The 26,962-nt window shown below is 34.4% G+C and overlaps 1 protein-coding gene across 1 annotated transcript in view; it reads left to right on the top strand.

Moving 5' to 3' along the window:
* Positions 1-26,962, top strand: part of LOC142985805 (uncharacterized) — a 54,727-nt gene that overhangs the window by 14,996 nt on the left and 12,769 nt on the right. The window lies entirely within an intron of this gene.

Raw genomic sequence — 26,962 nt, 5'->3', positions numbered from 1 at the left:
ATGGCTCTTCTCATATACCCATATGAGTAAATAGGTATACTTTTATATAAAACAGCCCAAAAATATTCGAAATCACGGACTAAAAATAGCAAAACAATTTTCTGAATCACACAAATATTTTTCCTTCTGCGACCATCTTAACCAATTTTGTCTACTAATAGCTATTGCAACAACAAAACGAACTAAACGTTTAACAAAAGAGACTATTTAAATACAAATCAACGTAAAGATCAGAGGTTAAAAAGAAAAACAAATAAACCTGCCATCTGTGAAACTTTTGCGCAATCATCAATTCACTCGGTGCCCGTCAGGTGACGCGCATCTGTCAAATTTTGCAACTGTCATAATTGTGTCATTGTCACTGAGTCATGCTGTAGGAAGTGACGTGGGGACTAATGATCAGTATTACCTTAATAATGTTACATTTTGGTAGGTTTTAGTGTTTTATTTCGGTATTTTAACACTTTCCTGTGAAAGGAAAACAACTTTTTTAATATTTTTAGATACTACTATGCTTTACTAGGGTGCTTGCAAAAATTTAATTAAAACTAAGTAGTAGGTTTGTAAGTTTAGACGCTCAGAGCTATTTGCACTCGCTGATCGGTATATGATCTGTTAGTTAATCAACCTTTGGTGCGGTCATTTCATAGATGGGTGACCGCATTATTGGGTAAGTAACAAGTCAGTCTCAGTTGTTGTAAATGAGGATAACGGTCGTTAAGCCATATCAAAGGCTTTTCGGGCGGCTTAAACTACTTTGACGCTAGGTTGACAACTAACCATACGATAAAATAAAGTTGTAAGACAGAACAAAAATGCATTTTACATACTAAGTTGTAGCATTAAATAAAATAATATAATTTCATAACAAAACATATTTCAAATTCGCACACAATGTTACATCACATCAATTAGCGAAGTGCGCGCGCGTCGATGCGCATGCGTCGACAATGTTGCAATTTATTGCTAACACATCTACTGAAATGGCTCGTGTCTTTGTATGTATATCGTGTATAACTTTATTGTATGTTACGCAATACTATTTTGTGTAAATACTAATACGTTCACATGACAAGCGTAGAAGGCGCGTGGCAACAAAAAATAAATATTGGGCCGTACACATGCTAAATAAAATGTTTGTAGATTTCAACGCTTGTCATATGAACGGGCTCAAATAGTAATAAAACTAAAGACTTAAGTATTTCGTTTATTTCTACACGTTAGTAATATCTTCGACTAGCCTCTGTTCTGTTTAGAAATGGGGATTTTCCTAGATCTGTATGCCAAACTTTCAAATGATCTTGAATTAATAAGTGCCGCGCATCGTTGCAAACATAGAAACAAAGAATACATAGTCCAAACAACCTCAAAAAGTGACATTTCTCTCTAATTAAATTTTACGCCCAAATCCTAGAGCATTTAAATGCTTTTTTAGATTACAGCCCCTGCAACTAATTAATTTCATGTCACAGAGACTTTTAGCAACCAAACAATTATAACAAATCAACATTATACCGAGACCCAAAAACAGTTTGGGAAATCACCCCATATCTGTACCGTGCGATATATCGACTCGAGCTCTTCAGACTGAGGGCCTAAAGAAAAACACGGTACTGTTATTTAGCGATACCTAATAGTTTCCGTCCGTCCGTTTCTTATTTTACTGTTACCGTTAACCTTTAAATATTTTTTTTTCTGGTTATTCAAGCCCTGTACGTAAGCATACCAACTCCATGACTACTTTAACTACAACATCACAGGCATAATCAAATAGCCAATCCCTCACGCCCTCAAACTTGAACGTTTAATTAAATTCACATAACTGGCATCTCACGTGCAATGACACTAGTAACGTTTGAACCTTGTCGGTTGCCTTGCGGGCACAAGTTCGTACGCATGCGCACGCGCAGATATGGGCATGTCCTGAGCAGACCGGACAGGACGCCGGTTTCACTTTCTATTGATAGTAATGTGATACTATGTACGTAGATGACAGTAGGGAACACGGAATCAATATAATCACTACGTAGTAAAAGGCACCCATAGCCAGTTGCGCTCATCGGTTTTTAAACGATCTGTGGGTTAAGCAACGCTCGGAGCGGTCATTTCACAGATAGGTGACCGGATAGTGGTATTTAAAGTTATCGGGTCTCCGTGCTTCGGAGGGCACGTAAAAAGTCGGTCCCGGTCGGCCTTTAAAACTACGCAACGGATGCGGTTTTTTAATAGAGTGAGTCAAGAGAAAATTGCAACTGTTTCTTCGTCCCATTCGGTTAAATGAGCTCCATCAATACAGCTGATATGCGTTAGAGCTTTGCGAGTATTATAGACAACAATTAACTATTACACACCAGCCTTATCTTTCAGTAAAATACGATTAAACCAAAGAATTTCATCACTTCCGGAGCAAGAGAAATTTGTTATCTTACAAAAGCGGCCGTCAAGTTATTATTTAGTACAAATGCCATTTTACATTTAAGAATATTTCATCAATACTATTGCATTGATCGGTTGTTAAAATTAATCGCCATTTGCAAAACGAGGAAGTATTGCTCAAATGACATTTCGAATAAAAAGTTGTAGTCACATAAAGTTTGCACTTATTATATTAATTACTCAATAGTGGGTAGTTACAGGAAGTAAAGGGCGGTGTTACACAATATGATTATCAAGTGCAAAAAGTTTAAATCATACGGTAGCATACGGTTTCGTGAGATTTCATTCTCACAAGATCACGAACGCTATCGCACGCGTACGCCAAGATTTCCTCAGATTTTTTTTTTTTTTTTTTTAATAACCCATATCTGTCCCACTGCAGGGCAAGGGTCTCCTCCCAAACGAGGGGGAGGGGTTAGGCCTTGAGTCCACCACGCTGGCCAAGTGCGGGTTGGGGACTTTGCATGCCCTCAATAAATGTATTAAACAAATTTTAGGTATGCAAGGTTTCCTCACGATGTTTTCCTTCACCGTTGGAGCACGTGATAATTATTTCTAATACACACATAACTTCGAAAAGTCATTGGTGTGTTGCCTCGGATTCGAACCTGCGACCACTTGCGTGGGAGGTGCCAACTTAAACCACTCGGCTATCACTGCTCTATATCTTCCTCAGATTAGATTTGTAGATGACTTACGAGTATAAACATAATTAACATTATAAACTATATTTTTATTACTCTCTCTAACTGATGACAATAATTAAAGTTAAGACGGCCTCCGTGACGCAGAGGTTAAGGTGGTCGCCACACCACCACCAGTGCGTCGACAGGTCATGATTTCGATTCCAAAAACTACTTGTTTGATCCACAAAAAGTTGTTTCGTGTGTTTATGTCCGTTGTTTGTAAGTTTGTAAAAGTCCTAGCGACATAAAAGTAATCCTTAAAGCGGGAGTTGTCTTTAAAAAAAGTTATTTTTTAACTCTCTTTTTTCAACACGTTGTATTTAAGGCTCGAAACCAGGTAACATGCATGATAATATCCAGCCTCCATAAATCCACCATCAGATAGCACTCAGCACTTTCTATTGTACCTCGGTGCTGCAGGTGACTGTGTGGCACCTGTTTCATGCGGCTCCTTACGTAGAGCTCGTGAATTATTACAACATACGGGAAAGTTATAGACTTTATAATTGATAGGTAGTTTGGTGATCAATCTTTTATTATGATGAGGTAGGCTTTTGTATGTAGGTGTAATATGTAAAAGTAACAAATTTTAAAAGCAATTTCAATAGAACTCTACCTGTTTAAAGTTTAATCATTGCTAGAAAACATTGTGACAGAATCAAATGAAATGTATGAATGTTAAAAAGACCATCCGATTCCCCGTCCACTTTTTACGTCGGCAACCAGGTATTGGAGAGGTCTGTCCCTGGAAAGACAAAGAGGTAGACCCAAGACCACGTGGACAGACGTGTCGCGGGATATAGGATAGGACGAAGTGGAGAGTAAGTGTAAGGAAGGCTGACCCTACTAAATGGGACAGATAGTCACGAAGGTAGAAAATATATACTTATTGTAAGAATAAAGGTAAATAGTCACCTAAATTAATATAAAAACGTCGCCGCAAATGTTTAATGATCCTTGGCTTCATTAACACGGTTATTAATTAAATCTCATTGACTTTACAGTCTACTGAAACTACAAATATTATCTGTGCGTCATTTTAAGATTTCACAATCAAACAGCAGAATGCACATAAGACTTCTGTCTTATCCTTCGTGTTAAGGACTTTAAATTTTTGCGTTGTTTGATCTAATACAAGAAGTACGCCAAATAAGACTTAATGCATCGATCTTTTTCTTGTAGTTTCCACGATTACTCTTCAACAAATTAAATCATTAATACAATCGCACTCGCCGGTTAAGAGTGTTAAACTCTTACTACTTTTAACCGGCGATCATATATGACAATAATAATATGTATGAAGAATAATTTTATAAACCAACGTGAAGTTCTTTGATTGTCACCTACTCCCATTAAACTAAGACCTGATAACCGAGATAAGAGGGTTGTGGAGGTCCGATAGGCAGTTGCTCCGTGTAAAATACTGGTACCCAGCTGCAACTGGTGAGACTGGAAGCCGACTCCAACATAGTTGGAAGAGTGATTAGGCTGATATACTGAAATTCCTTCATTTGTTAAAACTACACTATTATCTAATATTAAAACATGAAGTGCGTGCACCAGCAACCTTCACCCGGCGAGCACAAACCACATACTCGCATCTGTCGACTGTCCTAATGAAGGGTCGTGGGAACGTCATTGTGTTACCAGCGTGTTTACGTAGACTGTAATAGTCCTTGTGGTTATATGTTTACTTACACATCTTACAATATTGCTGTTCTTCCATAGCAATGATATATGCATCCGCCTGTCATGAAAATGGACAAGAAAACCATTTTGTATTACAAATAATTTTTACCTACTGCGTGGTTCTTAAAAGAATGCAGAGTTGGGTTCCTCAAGGTCGTCTTTTACAAGTTGAGTATAGATATCCCTTGAAGAAGTTTATACCTATGGAATATGCAAGATTTCAATACAATTTCTCTGCCCAAGAAAAAACCATTCTAACAAATAAAGTCGTTGGTGTGCTAACATAAGTCTGAACCTCTTGACTCTTAAAGCCTTACCTAGGAAGCGAAGATAATCAAGGTTCGAAACTGGCGGAGTTAAACAAATTTCAGAATTTAGAACATTAATGACTTGCAAGTTATGTCATTTTTTTTTATAAAATAAATGCATCTAACGGTGGCATGTTTGATACAGTTACTTGAATATACATAGAACTGTACTTAATCTAGATAAATTTACATGCCAAACATCTCTATTAAGTTTTCGAACTATAGTAAACGTCAACACACATGTGAATTCAAACATATCAATTAATGTAATATATCTGGTTGTTCTTAGCAACCAGTGCACAAGTTGCGCACGCGCAGGTTGCGCAACCGGTTGCTCTCGTGAGAGGCTCGTGTGCTCGTCGCTCACGTAACGTTGACCGGATGTGACGTAGCATAGGTCAGGCATAGCTGCGTGTTTCAGTAGATTGATATCTTTATTATGATAGTTTGTTGTTATTGTAGATATTAGAGTAAACTTGTTATCATTAATTTGCAATCGGTAGACTTGTAAGATTCACCGTAGTACGACGCAAGCGACTGCGGCAGTTATAGTTTGTGTTGCTAATATTATGATCGTGTTCTTTTGGTTTGTTAGTTGGATAATAGCGTCCAATAGATTAATATGCGATATGTTTGTCTTTATTCCTTATATAATAAGAGAAAACCAATTCGAAAAACGGTCTGAAATGTAAGGATAGTTTCAAAATATGAAAACTTTTAGAAAACGAAAAGTCTTGAATAAATGAGATATTAGTGAACTCTAACTCTTAACTGATATCTTAGAAGCTCTCCGTACAAACCAAGTGTCATCATAAATTATGTCGATTCAAGTATTTACCTTACCAAAATAAAAAAAAACTCTATAAACAATTAGCCATCTATTATATAAAGAATTAACCAAACAAATTAAACATTTTAACTCTATCAAACAATAGATTCAATAACATTTAGTATTTCATTGATCAATCTAAGACCAATTGATTCAAACCGTATCGAAACCAAAGATAATTAAATAAGAAAGCTCTCGGAATCCCTGGACAGTAGGTCAGGTGTGACAAGGACAAACATATGTGCACATCAAAACGTGCGAGCAGGACAGATATAGTCGTATAATAGCGTTATGTAACATGTCAGATTCGATATTCGATATTTTAATAGTTTCTGCGAGGATAATACCGTTGCCAAATATTTAGGCAAATTATGAAAGCGAGAATTTTAATACTTTGCGAAAAGGCTTTAATAAGTCACTTTAGAAGCGTTTTGTTTGAATATCAGACATTAAATAAAGTGCTATAAGTTTGACATGTGTAACTGTCCGTTTGTTCGTGTTTCTGTAACAGACGGATGAACCGATTTGGATGAGGATTTTTTCTTTGAAAAGCATTACATAACACATTTCATTACGATATTTTCCTTTACCATTAAAAGCAATGATTGATTATCATTTCTAACACACAAAACTACCCAAAAGCTCTACAAGTATGTTGCCCAAATGCTCGAACCCCCGCCACTTGGTTGTATGACGAGTGTTTAAACCACTCAGCTATCACTGCTCTCCAAACTTATACCTTATTTATTTTCAATACAGACTTATACATAAACATTCGATTACTCATAACATAAAATTATTGAACGTTACATAACGGTATTACCAATGTTATGTTTATTTCGTCAACTTTAAAGACGGTATTTCAATTACTCTTACGTCAGTCATATTTTGATTACGTTTTACTCAAAATAAAAGCTTTTTATGTTTATTTCTAAGTGCTCGCGGTTCCGCTCACGTACAAAGTTTAATTCCTTTTACAGCCCATAAGGAGACGACTTTTTGCAAATAAAGTAGTTTATGAAGTATAAACTACTTCATTTCATTCTTCATCATTTCAATATTTCATTCTTCATTTCATGTTCGGGTGTCTTCAACTGTTTCTAAATAAATGCTACATTACATCAAATATATGTTCAGTGGTTTAATCGTAGCAGCATAGCAGACATACAAACAAAGAGACTCTCGCACTTTTTATATTAGACAGTATTTTTTTTTACCCCATTACTGTCCCACTGCAGGGCAAGGGTCTCCTCCCAAACGAAAAGAAGGGGTTGGGCTATCAGTCCACCACGCTGACCAAGTGCGGGTTGGGGCCTTTGCATGCCCTTACTAAATGTATTAAATTAAATAATAAAGTTTTTAAATTTAATTGTAGGTTTTTGTTAATATGTAAAACTTTTATTTATAAACTAGCTGACCCGTGCGGCTCCGCTCGCGTGAATTTCGTACTGTTGCTTATTCGTTTGAGCAAGCGAATTGCGAAGCGCTCGATACACCTACACATAAAAATGCTAACAACTCTTTTGTCATCTAATGGTTATTTACGAAAGGGACCCGAAGGGCACACAATGTGACACAGGCTCAGGTAGGCCTGATTTCCTGTGGTTACCTTCTTTTCCGCTCTCGTCTGTATCCGTACCAGTTTACAGTGTAAAATATAATACCTTATTATAGACTGACCATTGCTTACCCGTCTGGATTCAGAATATTATTATAGCTACAGACAGACCTATCTGCGCCGGAGCTCTTCACACGCGTAATAATGTATACTTGCGATGATACGTCCGAAACCGCGTAGCCCGTTATTATTTTTTATATATTATCCGTTGTTTATTTTTTAAAACTTACCACATAGTCTGTTTTATAGCTATCCAATTTATTTCCAAAATGCAACCAATTAATTTGGTTATGTGTTTCGAACAACAACGCCATCTGTTAGTTGCGACGAACAACGACAACAAACGAAATTACTCGATTTGCCATCTAGGATATCCCGACCGCACCGGACCCACGTAAACCAACATTTTTGTGTAATGTATCATACAACATTTATGTTTGAAAATCTTATAAATGTATAGCATGTTTCAAAGGTATTTTTTTTACAATAAAGCCATTAAAATAAATTAATTAGAAAAAACATGCTTTGTTGCGGACTATAACGCCATCTATTGGTTGGTGCGAACAACAGGTATCGATACGGCGGGCGCCGCGTTAACTTTATGCGAATGTTGTGAAATGGATTGTAAAGCCATCTATGGTCTCTATAGGGAAACGCAGGTTCAAACGATTTTTACGTATTTTTTTCAATTTTCTAAAAATCTTTGAAATTTTATGCTATAAAAAGTATCCTAGAAATTGCTCCACTACTTATTCTATGCATATACCAAATTTCAGTGCATTCTATTCGGTAGTTTTTACGTGATAGCGACACATACAGACGGAGGACAGACAGACAGACAGACAGACAGACAGAAAAGAAAATTATAAATTGCAGATTCGGTATCAGTATCCGTTACTAAACATCCCCCATTGGTTTTTTTTAAATATATTCAATGTACAGAATTGACCTCTCTACAGATTTATTATAAGTATAGATCTTGCAATCTTTGACCTACAAAGGACCTCATTTAATTAAATTAATCACCTTAGTATATTTTGATAAAGACTTGATGGCAATGCAATATTGACTTTGATAACTGAAATAAAAATAAGGACGTATATTTTTATGTTTTATTCCTTCTATGTATACCAAATTGTTGTTTTTACATTGAAATGTATTTACAGAAGGTTGCTGCGCCATGTTTGAAGTCATTAAATTTTATTGTTTTACGTACTTAAGTAATAAATATTCAGGGCCTGTTTAGCGGTCAGCTTATTATATCCTGTAAGTAAGGTTGTAAGAAAATATGTACCTATATATAACCTTTTTTACTATGTATCTTAAAACCTTGCGATGCTGTCTACAACAATTTTATTTGTTATGACCAAGTGTGAAGTACTTGATCACAGCTATCTCTTCTTAGGTTATTTAATACGTAAACAAACAAAACAAGAAATAATTCTGTGACAAAATATAATTTCTTTAGGGCGTGTAAAGTCCCCAACCCACACTTGACCAGCGTGGTGGACTCAAACTCCAAGGCGCTGTCTCCACGGGCGAGAGAATCGCGACGAGTCCGCCCTTGTATCGTCGGACAATCTCCACGAACGAGCGATAATTCCGCCGCGTATCGTCGCGAGCCCGCGTTTTCCTTGTTTAAAAAGCTTCTCGAAACAAGAGGCAACATTGAAAACAAATGACGAAATGTTTTGAAATGAACGTGCCGTACCGTGATAGATATTCAATACTATAACAACAGGTCAAGTTAAGGAGGTAACACACTGAACGCACCGTGGTCGGCCCTCAACCGACCACAATTCGGCCACGTGGTCACGCCATTACATGAAGTAACATCATTATGTCATTGTGGTTAATACAAACAATGCCGAGAGTAATAGCCGTATCTCAATGAATTGCTTTTGTCTAAAATTATACAAATTACGTCTGTGGCAGGCATTATATCGCTTAATGGTCATTTATCTGGGTCTGTGTGGTCTCTGGTATACATAACCGTTGAATAAAGAAAGTTTTTGAGCACAGATGACCGATTTTGTTGCGTAATTGTTTTAAAACAATGGTTAAAAAGGGCTGTTATTTTGGTACTGTGTGGTCGGAAGAGGTCGTGACCAGTAGAGATACAGTAGAAGTATTTGTAGTAATTGTAGTACGCTACAAGTTTAAGTTATGATTATTATCTATCTATACAAATATAAATTAATCACAGAAATGTATGTACGCGCATAACTTTTGAATTAAGTACGAAAACAAATTAGATAATATTTTTTTGTATGTTTGTAACTGTTGGGACAAAGATTGATGGGTTCAATTTTTTATGGGAATGGTATCAAATGAGTAAAATTATACTATGTTCGAACGACAAAGGGCCAATCCGCTAGATTTATATATAGAATTAGAAGAAGACATTATTTCTCAGTGTTCAGGTTTTTCAGGTTTTATTACGATGTAGCCATGCAAATATAATAAGTCGCAATATTTCAAAATTGAAACCTATCTATCTTAATATATCGTAACTGATGTTTAACTTACAGATAAAATATAATTAGTAACACTAACACTACACCGGTTTAATTTGTCATAATCATAACTCAACCACCACACACTGGTTAGGGCACTCATTATGTTCTAAAAGCTCTTCCACATGACTAACGAAATATCTAGCGCATTTCATAACAACTACATTAAACTTTAGCACACCTATCTAGTGTTGATAACAGGCTGCCAGAATAAAATACGATGCAAACGCTACTAGTTTAAACCTGCAGTAATTTGCAAGACCACACCTCTAACCTAGTGACACACAAACCTAAAGATATACTTAACTTACTTAACTGCTTATTTCAAAACAAAGAAATATGCTTCCTCGTATAAAGCCGACCACATAACTTGACGGAGGAAAATTGTGGTCAGTTGTGTTACATCATGTCCGTAGTTCCATGAAGTGTTGGTAGAGGGCATTGCAGAATAACTGTGGTATTTACATGACTTAAGGGGGGTTACGAAAGTATAAACTTTATACTTAGTATAAAACGGGCTCCCTATTAGTTAGGTCGGTAGGATAATGGTCTCTTTTACTTAAGCACAGAATATAATAAGTAGTTAAGTATCTCGTTAGAGCAGGCTGCGTTGCTTTTAAGTATGTGTCTTTCATATTTTCTGAAATCGGTAGGGTTTTCGAGTTTTCAACTCAAATGTAGCGATTATGTCGTACGTAAATATTCTCATTGGTCCCCTTGCCAAACACTGGCAAACAAACATGCAAAATGCCTAATGTTGATGTCAATATAAATGTAAGAACTTATCAATTATCGCAGGTTATATGAAATGTAGGGATCTAGAAACAAGGTAGGTACTTGTAATATATCAATTGGCACCCCAACCTTTGGATTAGGAATATTAAGCAATCATTTGAGAAACTAGTAAATGAAACAAGCAGACAAAAGGTACAATTATTTGTGCGATCCACAAATAATTGTTTCGGGTCTGGTTGTGCTTTGTGTCCGTTGCTTGTATGTTTGTAAAAAGTCCCCGCGACACAAGAGCAATTCTTAGTGCGGGAGTTGTCTCTTTTCAAAAAAAAAAAAAAAAAACAATTAAATTTTAAGTGACTATGAGGTCATTCGATTGTTATTTCATAACTCAAATAATTTTTTAGATTATTTGTTTTGTTAAATTGAATTAATTACTCAAATAGGAACTTATTATCTTATGAATTCCGTGCGTGTAAGAACAAAATCGTTGCTATAGCAACAACACATATGATGTCTATGATCGATGAACGAACATCTTTTTCCTACATTCAGTACTACTAAGTATCGAACGTGTGACATGTAGAAAAAACTTAAAAAAAAAAATGGTTCACATGTCTTACAAACATTCGCATTGCATGTTTATTAACTAATATTACATACGAAATACCGTAAACATGCATTTTACCTACGATTTTTCGACGTTTCGGCGCAGACTATACAGGCCGTGGTTACAGGCGACGACAGGCAACCACATGTAACGCTTCTCCTTTTTCAAAAGTTAATAAACCTTGCATAATAACCTGGATGGATGGCCTGACGCAACAATCGACCGAGGGGACTAGAAACTCAAGGGAGAGGCCTTTGCTCAGCAGTGGGACATAGAAACAGGCTAATAAAAAAAAATAACCTTGCAAAATTCAAGTGTGTACTCTCCGTACAATTACCTCACCGTTGGTTGGCAAATACCGTAATTTCGGAAACTGCAGAGATCAGATCTTACGACACAGTATTAATTACGTTCATTACGTGGAAATCGTATTTAATTGTGTCCGGCTCTTATGTTGGGACAAACATAATCTGTTCTTTTCGGGTCACAGTCGGCACACTCAGTACTGCGGGGGCTGTAAACCTTGCCCGATATTCATATATTATTAGTTTAGCTTGCGGCTAGTTGTAAAAGTATCCTTACGGCTTATATGTAAAGTGCAAATGACTAAATTAATTAGAACGTTATAAGGTTTTAACAAATTTTATTACAGTTCTTAAAATGCAAATTGATTTTGATTGATCTCGAAACTTATGCTAAAATAAATGACTACTATATCTATTCATATTACACAACAATACCTCGTACATCTGAATGCAAAGCAAGATATATTACGCCTTGGTTTGAACCATACGCCTCTTTACTTTGCCCTGCATTATACAGTTAATATGTGTTAAGAAAATCTCCGCACTTTTTTGCAAGGGCACATTGCGCTTTGTCGTAATGAGCTTAAAATTAAACTTTTGCTTTGTCGATTTCAAAAGCGTCACTCCTTTCCGGCCCATTGGCCCTCAAAACTTAAGAACGGCTGCCTTGAGTGATAGTTGAAAATGTTGAAATACCAAATTTAAGCCTTGACGAACCCAAATATTTTAAATGTTTAAGCCAAAAACGCATATTACAAAAGGTTTGGTACCTACTGATGTTTACATTAAAACCTTTTTGAAATGTCAAAGGTTTTGTATTAAGTACTAATACAGGTTTTTGTCATTTGAGTAGATAATTGTGTAGTATTGGATGTCATCAAATGTTTGTATTTTAAAACTTAATGACAAAGCCCGATTTTTATAAATTAATTTAAAAAATAACGTAACTAGTTGACTCATCCAATTCTTTTCTCGAGTAATTTGGGTTAAATAAAAAAGGGCATTTGCAAAGGTCGTACCAAGTGGCGTCCTTTTGGTCACTGCCGTTATTATGTATGTTTGTATATTTTTTTTAAAAATTGGGCCTATGCTTGATCCTAATTCTTTAGTTATCTTACGCAAAATTAAATCAGATCAGTTTAAAGTTTTTTGTGTTTTGATGTTAATTTTCCGTATTTTCCTTATTTTGAATAATTTTAATTGTAACTGTTATAGTATGATGTATGGATTATATCCTAGGTTTATGCGGAAGGCGTCGTAAATCTCTGAATAAACGAGAACGTATTTTCATTGTTACTATAAATTAACTTGTTTGGATTCTGTAATTTATTTCCTTTAGATAACAATCGGTTAATTGAATATGAAGTATTTTTACAGTATTTTTTAAACATTTTCAGTAGCGTGATTCTCTACAGTCGGCACACGAATATCGAGAATCTGACACAATCTCAATCTGCGCACATAAGGGACGCTGCTTAGGTTTTAAATCAAATGTACCGGTTGTTGATAGTAAGAGAGAATTGACCCTTTGTACTTTATTGTCAGATAAAAAACTGCACCTTAATATTGAAAGAAACATATGGTTATGTGAATAAAAAATAATTAGCTCACTATAATAACAATAAAACATCTGTGACTGTGAACTTTTGAACTGTCAACTATTTTAAATACCACAATTATTTTTAATATAAGGACGTATTATTCTTGACATTATTGTTTAAAGCAAAAGCTTTAACTCCATATTGTGCTCTGATATTCAGAAATACACATAAACCATCCGAAGAAGGACATTGCACCGCAATACTGCAATTATGGCGAAACTATAAACGCATACCTTTAAAGTGTTATTACAATGGGCAATAAAATTTTGCGAATCGGATTCATACAAAATATATGATTTTTGAGGGAGTAACGTTTGTTTACGTGTCCCACTGCTAGGCAAAGGTTTAGTTATACCGATATTTGCTCACTATCCATTAAAGATTGAATGACCTTACCATGTAATAAGAAAGCCTTATATAAATTAAGGTGATATTTAGTAAAGAAAAATACATTTACAAACTTATTTATAAACTTCAGCTACAGTTTTTATTTCAGCAACAATTTATCCGATGACAATAATCCTACTTATAATCAAGAAAATTTAGATTTTGCTACAAAATTCGACGGAAATCTTGACATGATTTCTCATACAAAAACACATTCAATCTAGCCTTAAAATAAACAAAAAGTAATTGTCGTGGTTTAAGGCAATCAGGTAACGTTGACCGCGCTCGCCTTGTGTTAATAATTAATAAAGGCTGAGTCTTTACTGATAGGCCACTTTGGACTCTATAGACCTTACTTTTTGGACATATAACCTTCAGCTTTTTGAAATATAAATAAGTAACAAACGATTTGTTGTGAAATATTTGATTAAAAACGCATCTATTACGCCTATTCGTTGATTTTAAATGTTACTGCAAATTGTCATTGAATATTGATGATAGTAATTAATTATTTTTGTAAAATATTTTGCTTGTTTTAAAGAATACTAGTAGACTCACAGGTTTGCCTATATTTGCTCATATTTTTCTTAACAAAATGTATTGTGTAGTTAAGTTTTGGATCCTCATTCTATCCTGTGCCGATAAGATTAAAGAAAACTTAAAGCCGGTCTTGTGTCTATTCATACCTGTGTTGCTGTCTGCTAAATTTTATCAATGTAAATAACTTTGTTCAATTCAAAGCAAGTATTAAATAAAGAAACAAAAATAATAACTAAGCTTTTAAAGTATACGATCAAATAAATAGCGCCTGTAATCACAAGCTAATTTTATTATGGCTGATCAATCAAGAACCTTTTAAGTATACAATATTCTTTACACAAACATCGTCTATGTTTCATCAAGACAATTCCTCATCAAATCAATCAAGGCTTTTCAACCAATGCTCTCAAGATACTCCACATAAATCACAACATCGAAATCTGTTTGTTTTAACTCAAAATATCCACTTCCCTTATTACATAACGCTTATAAAGTGAAAGCAAGGATGGGGTCTTTGGCCTTAACCCTTTCACGGCATATTAACACTTAGTACCATGTACTTAGAGGCTATAATAGCGGACACAAACCTCCCATTAGCGTTGATTTAGTAATGTTACTATTTGTACCGCGCTTTCTTTTTGTTATCGTTTCCTTAATAATTTGTTTGTTTCTAGGCTATATTACGTAGATAATAAGGTCCAATTTGATAGTAAAGATGTATGATTAAGATTTGAAAATGAATAAAAGGATGACCGGGTGTTCCTAGTGATTTAATTAATGAAATTATTTCGAAGATTGTAATTGATGGTTTGGTTGTAAAGTCAAATAAGATAAAGAGTGAATCGGGGAGATTTCTTTTATGGTCAAGGAAGAGATATAAGATAAAACTTTGTTTAATCAATCTACCTTAATTAAACAGTTTCCTGGAATTATTAACATAAGAATCTGGTTTATATGAATAGGAACTAACCGTGAATAAGGAATTTATTTTTTACGAAAATATAAGCCTAAGTTAATCCGTGTCAGGCGTGTCAGCTGTTGTAGACATGCCTCTAAGAAGACTAACTTGCCTTCGCATTTATAGTGTTTGTAAAGTCCAGATTAAAAAAAACATGATGATACTTTATAATAGTTTACAATATTATAAATAAATTAGAATTCTCAAGTAATTGTCACACAAAGGAGTTAGAACAATGTTAACATTAAGAAGTTATTATTAGTACCTGTTCAAAAAGTGTTCAACATTAAGAATCCTTTAAAAAAAACAACCCGATTACATTATCATACCTTTAAGAAACTGTGGTTAAGTGTTCCAAAAGGACAACAATATAGTGATATTACTTGAAGAGGGGTCAATGTGTGGAACAAATATTGGTTGTTGTGATGCGTAACCCACATTCCAGTCTCGTTCCCACCAGTTTTTGTTTTGTTTATCTTTTGAACGATTTGAAAGTTACTTGTGTAAGATATGTGGGGTAAAGTGTTAATTTATCCTTAAACTAAAGATTGTTTTAAACTTGGTAAGGGTGCGTTGCCCTTTAGAATTGGGTTTTTTTACTGTTTGTCCACCCGCATGAGTTTGTTTTTCGGAAAGAAAGTAATATAATATAATTTTCTCTACAGTTAGTTTGTCAATAGTGGCAAGCCATCTATAAAATTTTATAGTCTTATTAATTCAAATATTCTAAGCTTTTTCGATGAATGCAAACCTATATTGGATACTTAATTTTTGATGTACTTCCTTGGCATGTAAAAATTACGAGCTATCTATCACACAGACGTATTTCATCTAAATCAGTCGAGCAGTTTAAGTGTGAATGCGTAACAGACAGATTACATATTATGTAATACGTACGTTCAATAAATCAAATATCACGATTCCACCATGAACCATGGCTGTCAAATTATCGAGTTGTATAAATATTTAAATGTTATCTCAACAATTAACAACCCACGCATAAATCAATAGCCCTTTATACACATGGCTTACAATTAACACCTTTTTATGGTCAAAACCTGGTAACCTTGGGTGACCACCACTGCCATGGTAATTACATGATCATAATCAATAACTAACCTGTAGTAAGATCATGTTTAAAATAATATGCTAGTACTAGCTGACCCGCGCAACTTCGCTTGCGTCTAATAAGAGAGAATGGGTGAAATTTTTGGTACTCTGGTACTCTGCTCTTTTTGGTTGTAGGGTGATGATATATGTATAGCCTATGTCCTTTCTCGGGTATCAAAATATCTGCATACCAAATTTCATGCAAAGTGGTTCAGTAGTTTAGGAGTGATTGAGTAACAGACAGACAGACAGACAGAGTTACTTTCGCATTTATAATATTAGTATGGAGAGATTCTAACCCCCGGTATATGAAGTACATTTAGCGGTAGTTTATCTATTTAATAGCGTTAAAACTCATACAAAAAAAAACACTATTGAATAGATAATCTACCGCTAAATGTACTCAGAAACCGGGGGTAAGTGATCCTAGCTATATTTCCAAACTTCAAGGGCTCTAACATTATAATAAACCGGGTCTTTAGCGCAATTGATAATTAGAGGCAAAGATAGATAGATTTTTTTACGACGTTTTGACTGAGTTCCACCGGCCGTAGTCACGGGCAGGGTCTCTGATATATGATGTGTGTTAGAGCGCGTCCCCACTGTATCGTGACGACAGATAATCGTGTAGTTTTAAGTGTCGTGGCTTATATGTTTAAATAGAAGTGTTCACATATACAACGACACGACTTACTGTCGTCTACGGCATTTTTTGCAGTGACGACAGATTATCGTGGGGAGAGCGACACAGCTAGATACGACAGTCACTAAATGATAAAAAAAATTGACGACAAACAATCGTTATAATGGGAACAGCTAGAGATGACAGTCGGCCAACGATAAATTAATCGTTACGACATAGTGGGAACGCGCACTTAGTCGCGACAGTTTTCGACTTCTAGAGCCTTTTTGATAAAAGTATCAGCTAGCTATTAGTGAAAAAACAGTATCGTATAGCACATAGCAACTTTTTTAATGAAGCCAGTGATGCGTGTTGTTCTTCACCTTGCTAATACGAGTATAACAGCGCCGGAACATAAGGTTACGGACTTATTGCAAGGTAATTAATACGTAATTGTTATAATTGCTCGCCTTGGCCGTTTGACTTATGTAAAAATTGTTTCGTAGGCTTTTGATATGATTGGGCAGGTCGTGATATCATAATTGATAAGGATAATAGTGAAATAGTCTCAATAACTATGATTTACTTCTTTGAGACTATGTTAAGGTCAAAAGGGCCTTAATTCGATTTTAGATAAAATCAGTTTAAAAGGAAGAGGGGTTTTAATTGGGTAAAGAAATCGGGACTTTATATTAATCAGTTGCGATCACATTAGCTAGAACAATAGAGTTTACAGCAGCTATTTTATACTACGCTTCCTCGTAAAACTGAACTTTTCGGTAGAAGCGATTAAAGTAAAAAACTTAATAACTTTTGTACTGAAAAGTGTGCTAGCGTTAAATATGATTTGTAACTTCGTTATTTTTGGAGAATTCTGCGTGAAATTTTATGGCATATAAAGAGGAACACATTTTAAGTTATTTGGCTTAGAGTCGAAATTAATATCACAAATCAACATAAATTTTAAGTTTTTCATTTTCTAGCGTCTCTTTTTAACTCTACAACTTGCAGTGAAACCATTTCATTTAACTCCATAACTGTTACATAATTACCCAGCGAAAGTTCACGGCATTAAAATTAATTACTCTATTAAATAATGGTATTAGTAGCAGAGCATAACTCTTGTAATTGCTGGTCACATTCTGTTACTACTTAAAAGAGAAAAGGGCTATAACAAGGTTTGTTTATTTTAATACTTGCAGACACGCGCGGATCCGCTCGAGTGTAATTTAGGAGTGATCTATGGGTTATTTTGATTGAAAAATGTTGCCTTTAAAAGCTCTTTGATCCCAGATTTTTAAATACTAAGAGACATAATTTTACCAAAATCGATATTTGTATTATATTTAGATGTACCAGATGAATATGAAAAATATGTATTTAAATATGAAATAGCTACAGGGTACGCTGTAATCATATAAGGGTTTTAACACCACACCTTTGGGAACAAAGTAGCACCTCAATCGTAAGAGAAACTTCAACCTAGCTAGAACTATTAAAAGGACTCTAAAACCATAATTCTACATGATTAAATCAGATTTGGACCAGCTCGATGTGCGTACACCTGTCCGGGCGACGACGCGGGCGCAGAGAAAGTGCGTCCCAGTAGAGTCACGTTGCGCAACAAACAGTGACGGCGCAAGCCACACGCGTGCGCGGGTCAAGTTCAATATGCGCGTGATTTTTTTTGCCAGTGCTATTAGCTAACCGACTTTGTATACTTTACAAGTTTTCATTAGATTATGCTTAGTGCTCTTTTAAATATCAATTGGGTTTCATTTGTTTCAAAATAAATGCTGAGAATAAAATCCTTCTTTTAAAAATTCCGTCTTTTGTTTTTTAGGATCTCGTCTCATCAAAGTTTTTCCACGATAAATATACAAACATGTAAATCTACCAACTCGCAGGTAAACTTTATGGTTACGTTAAATTGTAAACTGTCATTATCAATTCATAACGGATACGTTAAAAAAATCAAAAACAAACTTTATTGGCGATAATAAATCTTTTCAAACATTATTGAATAAAATATACATTAGTTAATACTTTATTAAAAGGTCGAGGTTACCGCTTATTATTCTTTTAAACTACTACAACAGAAAAACCACATTAAAATTATCATAACATAATAAAATGTCACATAATACGGCCCTTTGAAATAAACACTATAATAACAATACTATAAGCAATCAATAAAATATGTTAATTATTCGGTGTTTTTCAAAAGGTGACCTTGAGGTTTTTGTGTGTTTATGGGAAATCAACTTGAATTATGGTTTTCCTCATTTGCTTAAGAATCACATTTGGTATCCGGTATCAATTAATCAATTTAATTAATTAGTCGTCTTTAATCTTAAAATAAAATGAGTGTAAGAATTATAAACCTACATACAAATATAACAAAAATGGCCAATAAAAAGTGTATGTATCGACCCAGATCACAATCATATTTGTATCATCATTCAAAGCTTTTTGAAGAACTGCCATGTTAAATAGATACTGATGATAACTTTAAAAAAAACCTTTCATTCCCATTCATTTTCCTGAATAGTTGAGCAGCCACGTTCTACAAGTTAATTAAGTACATAAAATTATTTTTTTTGACAATCATTGTAAAAACAATATCACTTTGTGTGATATTTATATGAAACTTATTAACAACATCAACATACAATATAAACAAACGTACAAACTTTAATTTCATACATTCACGTATGAAATCAACCAAATTTCCCCTCGCTTTAGCTTACAACTTGCGCCACACACACGCGTCACCGAGGTCCCGCTAACAAGGCACTTCGGTCGATGTCGCAGTGAAACTTATTAGCACGTGTTATGTCAACTATCTACGTTTATTGTGTTTATTGTACACTTTTACTGCGACATACCAGCACCATATGGGAAGGCTTTAAGTTTATGTTATGTAAACTGTTGGTTTAATTGATTATGTACTTGATATTTCATTTTGAACTGACAATTATAAGAACAGTTTTTAATAAATTTTGTTGTTACTTTGAATTGAGATGTAAAAGAACAGTTTTTAATTTTGTTCATGGGAACGTTCAGTAGCTGATTTTGTCATTGCTTCACTGGGTTTAAAAAAATGTGTGTGATGTATGGGTGGTTGCTTAGGTAAGCCTAGGGCTCTCGTTGAAGGTTTTTAAAGTAGCATATGTTCCAAGATATAGAGCTGTAGGCTTTCGAAATATAATCTTAATTGGGTTTGTGGTTTTGTCATGACATTCACTAAAAGATAAAAGTGTTTCTTCGTTATCAATTCCGATAGTCGTGCGTGTAGGCAGATCTGTTTAGATTTTTTTGTTAGTTTTGTGATGCTAACATCAGGTTAATAGATTTTTCAGCTACTAATGTCTACTAGCATCACAATTTAGAACTAATTAAGTTCATAATACACATAACTTAAAATAACCAGAGTGAGCGAGGTAGACTAAAACTTTCACATACAAAAATCAAAATATTTAACACTTACATTTCTCTTTTTAGATATTAGGTAACGAGTAGAGATCGTAGGAAATGTTTACATTGCTTTGCTTCTTCGAAATGAATAGAGAAACGCTTAGTTTCATCTCTGAGGTATCTGTTTAACGCATGAGTTAAACTATAAAGTTCTAAAGCTTATAAATTCCTAGTAATAACCAAATAACATTAATCAATATTAACCCTACCTTATCTTCTTAACAATAATAACATTTTTTTTTATTCATAAGAAGTATATTATTTCGGTTTTGTCAACGATTATCAATCACGCCTAATTTAGCAAATGCTCGTCCTCTGCTAAGAAAGTTAGGTAGCACATCAGCAGCAGGGTTATAACATGACGTATATTACCTCAGAAACCGGGGGTGAGTTTGCTTATTGCAAAATTAATGTCAACCGGTCAATGCCACAATCACCAAAGACAACAGACGAGAGCAACAACCACCAGCCCATAAACAGCTTCACTTAACATCTCGAGACTTAACCTCAATGACTTTCCCTCATGTGTGTCAGTGTGCCGCGGAGACGAGCTCGTCACAATAGTCGCTTGCGTCACAGCACATCAACAGTCTGCATTCGCTCGCCGTTATTACTTGCACTTCGAAGCCGATGGGTTGGAAACTTGTTGATTATATTGTAGTTAGTTAACAGTTTCTTTAGTAACAAACTGCTTCCTTAAAAATATAACACTTGTAGGCGAAATAGTTGTTTTTGTAACTATTGCAGGCTTAATTGATAAGATAACGCATGTTCAAAAAGTGCACGTGAAAAGTTCTGTACTTCATAATCTTAGAGATTTCGAAAATCCCAGACATAAAATAAACAGTTTCAGACATCAGATAAAGTATCTGAAAATGACCTTTTTTTAATTGAATTCACAAAGTTTGTTGCAAGAGTAAAAATATCATTATAATGAAGTATACTAATGATTGAGAGATTGGTTAACGCAGTCGTAGAAATTAGTAACCTACTATTGCAATACTGCTCATGGGAAATGCAAGTACGTAAACTATTTTCCAACCACAAATTGAAAACTTCCAAGTCATTCGCAATCTAATTCCAAGAATTTTAATCACAACCACGACATCCACATTCGCGGGTGGTCTAAACTCAGCTAGTATTAAGAAACCGGGCACATCATTACAACAGCGCATGCGCAGAGGTCGCCGGCGGCTGCGCATAGCAAGCGCACGCATGCGCACTGCAACTGTTGCCAAACGGAACACTTAAACTTAGATTAGTCGTGATAGATGCTGTGATAAGTGCAGGAGAAATGTGGGAAGTGTAATGCAGTGTTTATACGCAATCTACGTGAATGTTGCATGTACTGATTTGAAGATTAATGTTGGTCAATGTTTAGCGTTGGTTTTATACAGGTGAAGTCAGAGACAGATGAGAGTTTGTGTTGATTATGTACCCATAATGATAGTCTGTAGGTAGGTTTTAAGTGGACTTTGACATCTGAGTTAGAAATATAGAGTTTCGGAAGACGTATAAAGATGAAGATACATCCGTAGTTAAGCACCTTAAACATATTTTTATTTAATTCATAGTAAAGCTCAGTGACGTATTCTTAGGTACAAAAAATTGTGGAAACGGCATCAAAAAGCTTCATTTTTCCAGAAAATGTTACCAATCATTTTGTTACTGCGTAGCCGACATTAATACCAGGCGATTGGTATCATCTGGAGTTTTAAAGACTTCTCTTTATTTACCAAACTTCATCATGTAATAAGGTATTAAGGCCACAGCCAAAATTCTCAAGACACTCAACAGAATTGAGTTTAAGACCCTTAAAAAAAAAACCAAAATGTCACCAGGCCGTTCAATGATAAACATTATCTAATCAAAGTTATGAATGATGACCGAACACACACACACACGCACACACACGCACACACACACATATGTTACATAAGTGATTAAGTACATTACACAATGAGCTTACTTTGTCATAAGATCGCGAGGTCATTGTTGTTGATGTAGACTTATTACTTAAAAGCAGAGGTACTTAACCTTTTTGTACAACTTGAATTAACATATTTTTCAACATATTACTGTCCCAGTGTGAATAAGACAGAATGAAAGAGACCTTCACTAACCTACCAACCGTTTTGAATTTATTTTATTTTTCAATAACGCAATTTCAGTTCGGTGTCGTCATGGTTAAACCTACGACTTTTTCCTAGAGTGATAACCCGATATAGATTGTACTTTTTTGAGAAACACTTATTAGAATTGCTTAAAATACATCATTCTATTCAGCTAAAGCACGAACGAAATTCGACAAAATATGTAATAACCATTTTACTATAGAAACAGTGACAATAAAAAGCTTTAAAATGTTTGCAATAATAAATAAATAAAAAAATAATAATTAATTCTTCAGTACTGTACTGTTCCGCCGTATACTCGTAGATTGTGAACCACTGGTATAGATTAATCATTGCCTAAATGACAAAACATAGCCTTGAGATAAAGCTCTAATGACGTTATTATTTTTGTAAAATAATGACAAACGTTACAAACAGATTGTTTAAAATGTCAACATGGTTATTGGTTTTAAAGCTTTCAAAATATTACAATTAATAACGCACTTGATAACGTCCATGATGGCGTAGTGGTTTAATTAGACACCACACTAAAAAGGAGCAGTCCTTTTTAGTGTGGTGTAATTTGATCTCGCACTTTTAATTTTTTTTACATTTCACAAATAGTCGTTTAAGGTCTAGTAACTCTTTATGACAGTTGTTTATATGTACGTAGAAGTCCCCCGAGACAATACTAGAACGAGAATAGTATAAAAAATATAGTGCAAGGTGTTCGCATACAATTCAATAAATGAAATCACTCTACAGCATTTCGGAATAGTACAAATTTCTTTTGACATTTAGTAAGTTGTTGCTGAAAACTAATCAGAAAAACGTTTAGAATCAAATGAAATCAGTCAAATAGGCATTAAATTGAATCATTTGATTGTCACTTTGATAGATTCGTTTCACGTCGAAGTAACAACTTACTTACTCTTCTACACTTTACTCAAGTATTTCGAGGAGTCATTTTACAATGATAGCAGACACAAATCATTTATACGCAGGTAATTTTTGCTAATTCCTCTCTTATGCTCTTTTTTTTCGAGTCGGTAGTATATTCGTTACCTATATAGTTCTAAGTTTAGCTACAGCATTATTCATAGTATTAATTTAAAAATAGGTATCACACTATTCATTGTAAACAAATCTCTTTACCAGTACTGTACCTTTTTAAACATGTTTAATTGAGTTGTCCATCAAATGTGTTCACAAGACCGAGACACCCTCACCCTCAGTGTTTCGGTTCTTGAACTCAACCACATATTACACCTTAAAATGGTGTTCAATTCACCAATAAAGACTAATTAGGAACACACATACATACATTAACTTTAACATTAAGAGCGATGTCTAACGAACCATTATGTCACGAACTAAACTTAATCGCACCGCATTACTTGAATGACTTCGTGATCATACACTGATCTTTAGATTTAGCGGCAGTTTATCTATTCAATAGCATTAAAACTCATACACAAAAACGCTATTGAATAGATAAACTACCGCTAAATGTACTCAGAAACCGGGGGTAAGACGTTCAAATGACTCCGCGAAATTAGTTGAGTAACAATTAGAATACAATTTGAAATAGGATTTATTGCAATTTCATATAACTGGTCGCGTCTACCGTTTGTTTAAAAGAGCTAAACATCTATCAATGGATCCAACACATTCAAGTTCAGGAAATAATTACTAGAAGAATAGAGCCCCATATTTATAACGTGAAACTCGCCTATTTCTTTTATAAAATAAACATGAGACACAAAAGTTTAAAAGTTAATATTGCCTATTTGAAGAATCAAACCTTTGTTTTCTCTTATCATTAAAGAAGACTACTATAAATCATCCTTGCTGTTATATCATACAGCTTCTTTCAATCACAGCAGCTATAACAGCTCAATGAGAGTCATTCTTTACAATGTATAAATTATATTTGTCTTGCAGCGGCGTATCAAAGTGAAGAGTTCATTGATCCGTCACCTTGACACAGATCTCGTACGATTGTAATCCACTGCTTTGTGTCCGCCTGCACTTGTCTATTGACAGTTGAAGGGACTAGGCTCTCGACGTTATAGGAATTTTCTAGAACAAATGTTTTGTTCTGTTTTTTTGAAAGTCATTTGCCTCGAGTTGATGTTGTTCTTTTTATCTTTTCTTGTTCTAATTTTACTCTCTGGAGCTATTTTTGACGTTGAATATTTTGTTCCATGCCTATAGTCAGAAGTAAAACAAAGAAAAACAAGTCATTTATTCATTTAGGTCTAATTTTTGACACTTATGATAGTCGTTAAGTATAATTACTAAATCTACTACTAGCTTGGAAACGGGTCAGTTGGAGCTCTTTTTTTAATTCAGTGTCTCAGAAAATTAAAAAATAAGGCGTAGAATTTAAGCGTCGTATCAATGCATATTTTTTATTAAAGCATAGTTTGATATTATACGTACTTGATATTGTTTCTTGAGCAAGATTTATTTACATTATGTAGTTGGCAAAAACTTACAATGAGTCTACCTCAATTCATTTCAAATAAACAAGTCAGGTCAGGGATAACACGCCCAGTATTTTGTTTAAATGATCTAGATTTATATAATTTTAGTGTTTTTGTATGTTCTAGATAACTTAGTGTAAACAACTTACCCAATATTGTGTAACAAAGATGTATTGCAGTAAAACGTGCAGATGTTGCATTCGGAGACAATTTTGTAATCTTAATTCATTTGGATGCACATCATTATGATATTGCTACCTAGTGTCATTACTATTGCATGTAAGAGACTTGGTTCACGCGATATCTTAATAAGAAAAAGCTAATAATTCCAATTGCCTTTTTCATTAATTTTGTAAAAGAGCTTTGCACAAGGAAATGCAACATTTAATTATATCAACAGTAATATAAGAAATTGATAATTCATTAAAAAAAACTATAATGCAAAGTTTTCCACAATGTTTTTTTATAAGTATCAGAAAGGTTATCAAACATTTCATTAGCAATCTAAATAATAAATCTATTCCAACATAATGCTTAATTTTCAAGGAAATATACAGAGACTATCATCTCTAAATGCTTTTTTACTTCGTATCTCGTTATACATGGCTGACGGTTGCGAGTGATATGCACTAATATGAAGCAATTGCATTGATTCCGCCTCGAGATAATACTGAAAATTAATTATAATTATGTGTAGATTGTTTTAATATTGTAAATGTATCATTTGCCAAGGTTTCCTCTTACCGGTCGTATTGGAAAGCCTCGAGGAAGGTCGACGAGTCTGAAACTATATTATCCTTTATAGTGTGTATATTTGGCTACACTATTTTATTAAATATACAAAATGTATGGTTTGTCTGTAAGAAGATTCTACAGATTAAGGAAAATGCAGTAATGAAAGCAGGTGGCACAAAAGCACCTTAGATTTGGTGGAAAATTCGGGATTACCTTAGTAGAATTTTTTTAAAAAATATGTAAGCTTTTTCATTTGTATATGAGCTCTAACCAAACGCACTCACTTATCGTTCGTAGAATCATTAGATAGCAAATTGTCACCTTAAATATATTTACTTCATAAAAACAACAGTATTATTTCTTTGTGTTGTCAAACTACGCAAACCTTATAAAACATAACATATTAATATGATATTTCAATAAAAAGTAAGACATACATATATATACTGCCACATACCGAAATGTCAACAACAAAATCTCCAAAAAAATAAGCCAGTACAGCAAACCGAAACCATCAATTTTCTCTCAGGAAGTGACATTTGAAAGTGCACCCATGACCTGTGGCGACCTCTAGCGTAAAGCTGCCGGAACATCCACCGCCCTTCGGCCATATTGATAACCATAGTTTAAAGTTAAATGTGAATTTTTGTATGTATGTAGGAAGTACTCTCGTTATTGCTTCCTTCCTGGACCGATATTGATCTCGTAAATAATGGCTGTTGTTGTTGCTACGTTGTTTTGCAGGAAACGTTTACTTTAAAAATAGTCTAAATATATTAACATACGGAATTTTAAAAAGTGACGGTGAAGTAATAAGAATGCTTACTTATAATATTAAATTGGATGAAAACTATTAATGTTTTTGAGTGCTAAAGCATATTATAAGATGACGGTGATGGTGAAGGGACTGAAAACTTGTGGTCTGACTGTTTACAAATATAATAGTGTACTTACTTATAGTTTTTAAAAGCGAAGAGTTTATAGACAAGATATTAATTAATTTTATGAATATATACCCACTAACCTGACCCGCACTTGGCCAGCGTGATGGACTCAATACCTAACCCCTCCCTCGTAAGGGAGGAGACCCTTGCCTAGCATTATCTTGCACTTCGACAAAACAAAATCTTATATGCTCTAGTTCTAACATCAAACAGTTTAGCTTTACTTTAATATGATAATATTTACACACTTCATATA

The sequence above is a fragment of the Anticarsia gemmatalis genome, chromosome 2 (assembly GCF_050436995.1).
Source record: "Anticarsia gemmatalis isolate Benzon Research Colony breed Stoneville strain chromosome 2, ilAntGemm2 primary, whole genome shotgun sequence".
Taxonomy (NCBI): domain Eukaryota; kingdom Metazoa; phylum Arthropoda; class Insecta; order Lepidoptera; family Erebidae; genus Anticarsia; species Anticarsia gemmatalis.
Note: the sequence above shows the minus strand (reverse complement) of the source record. Positions and strands in the feature narration are given on the sequence as shown.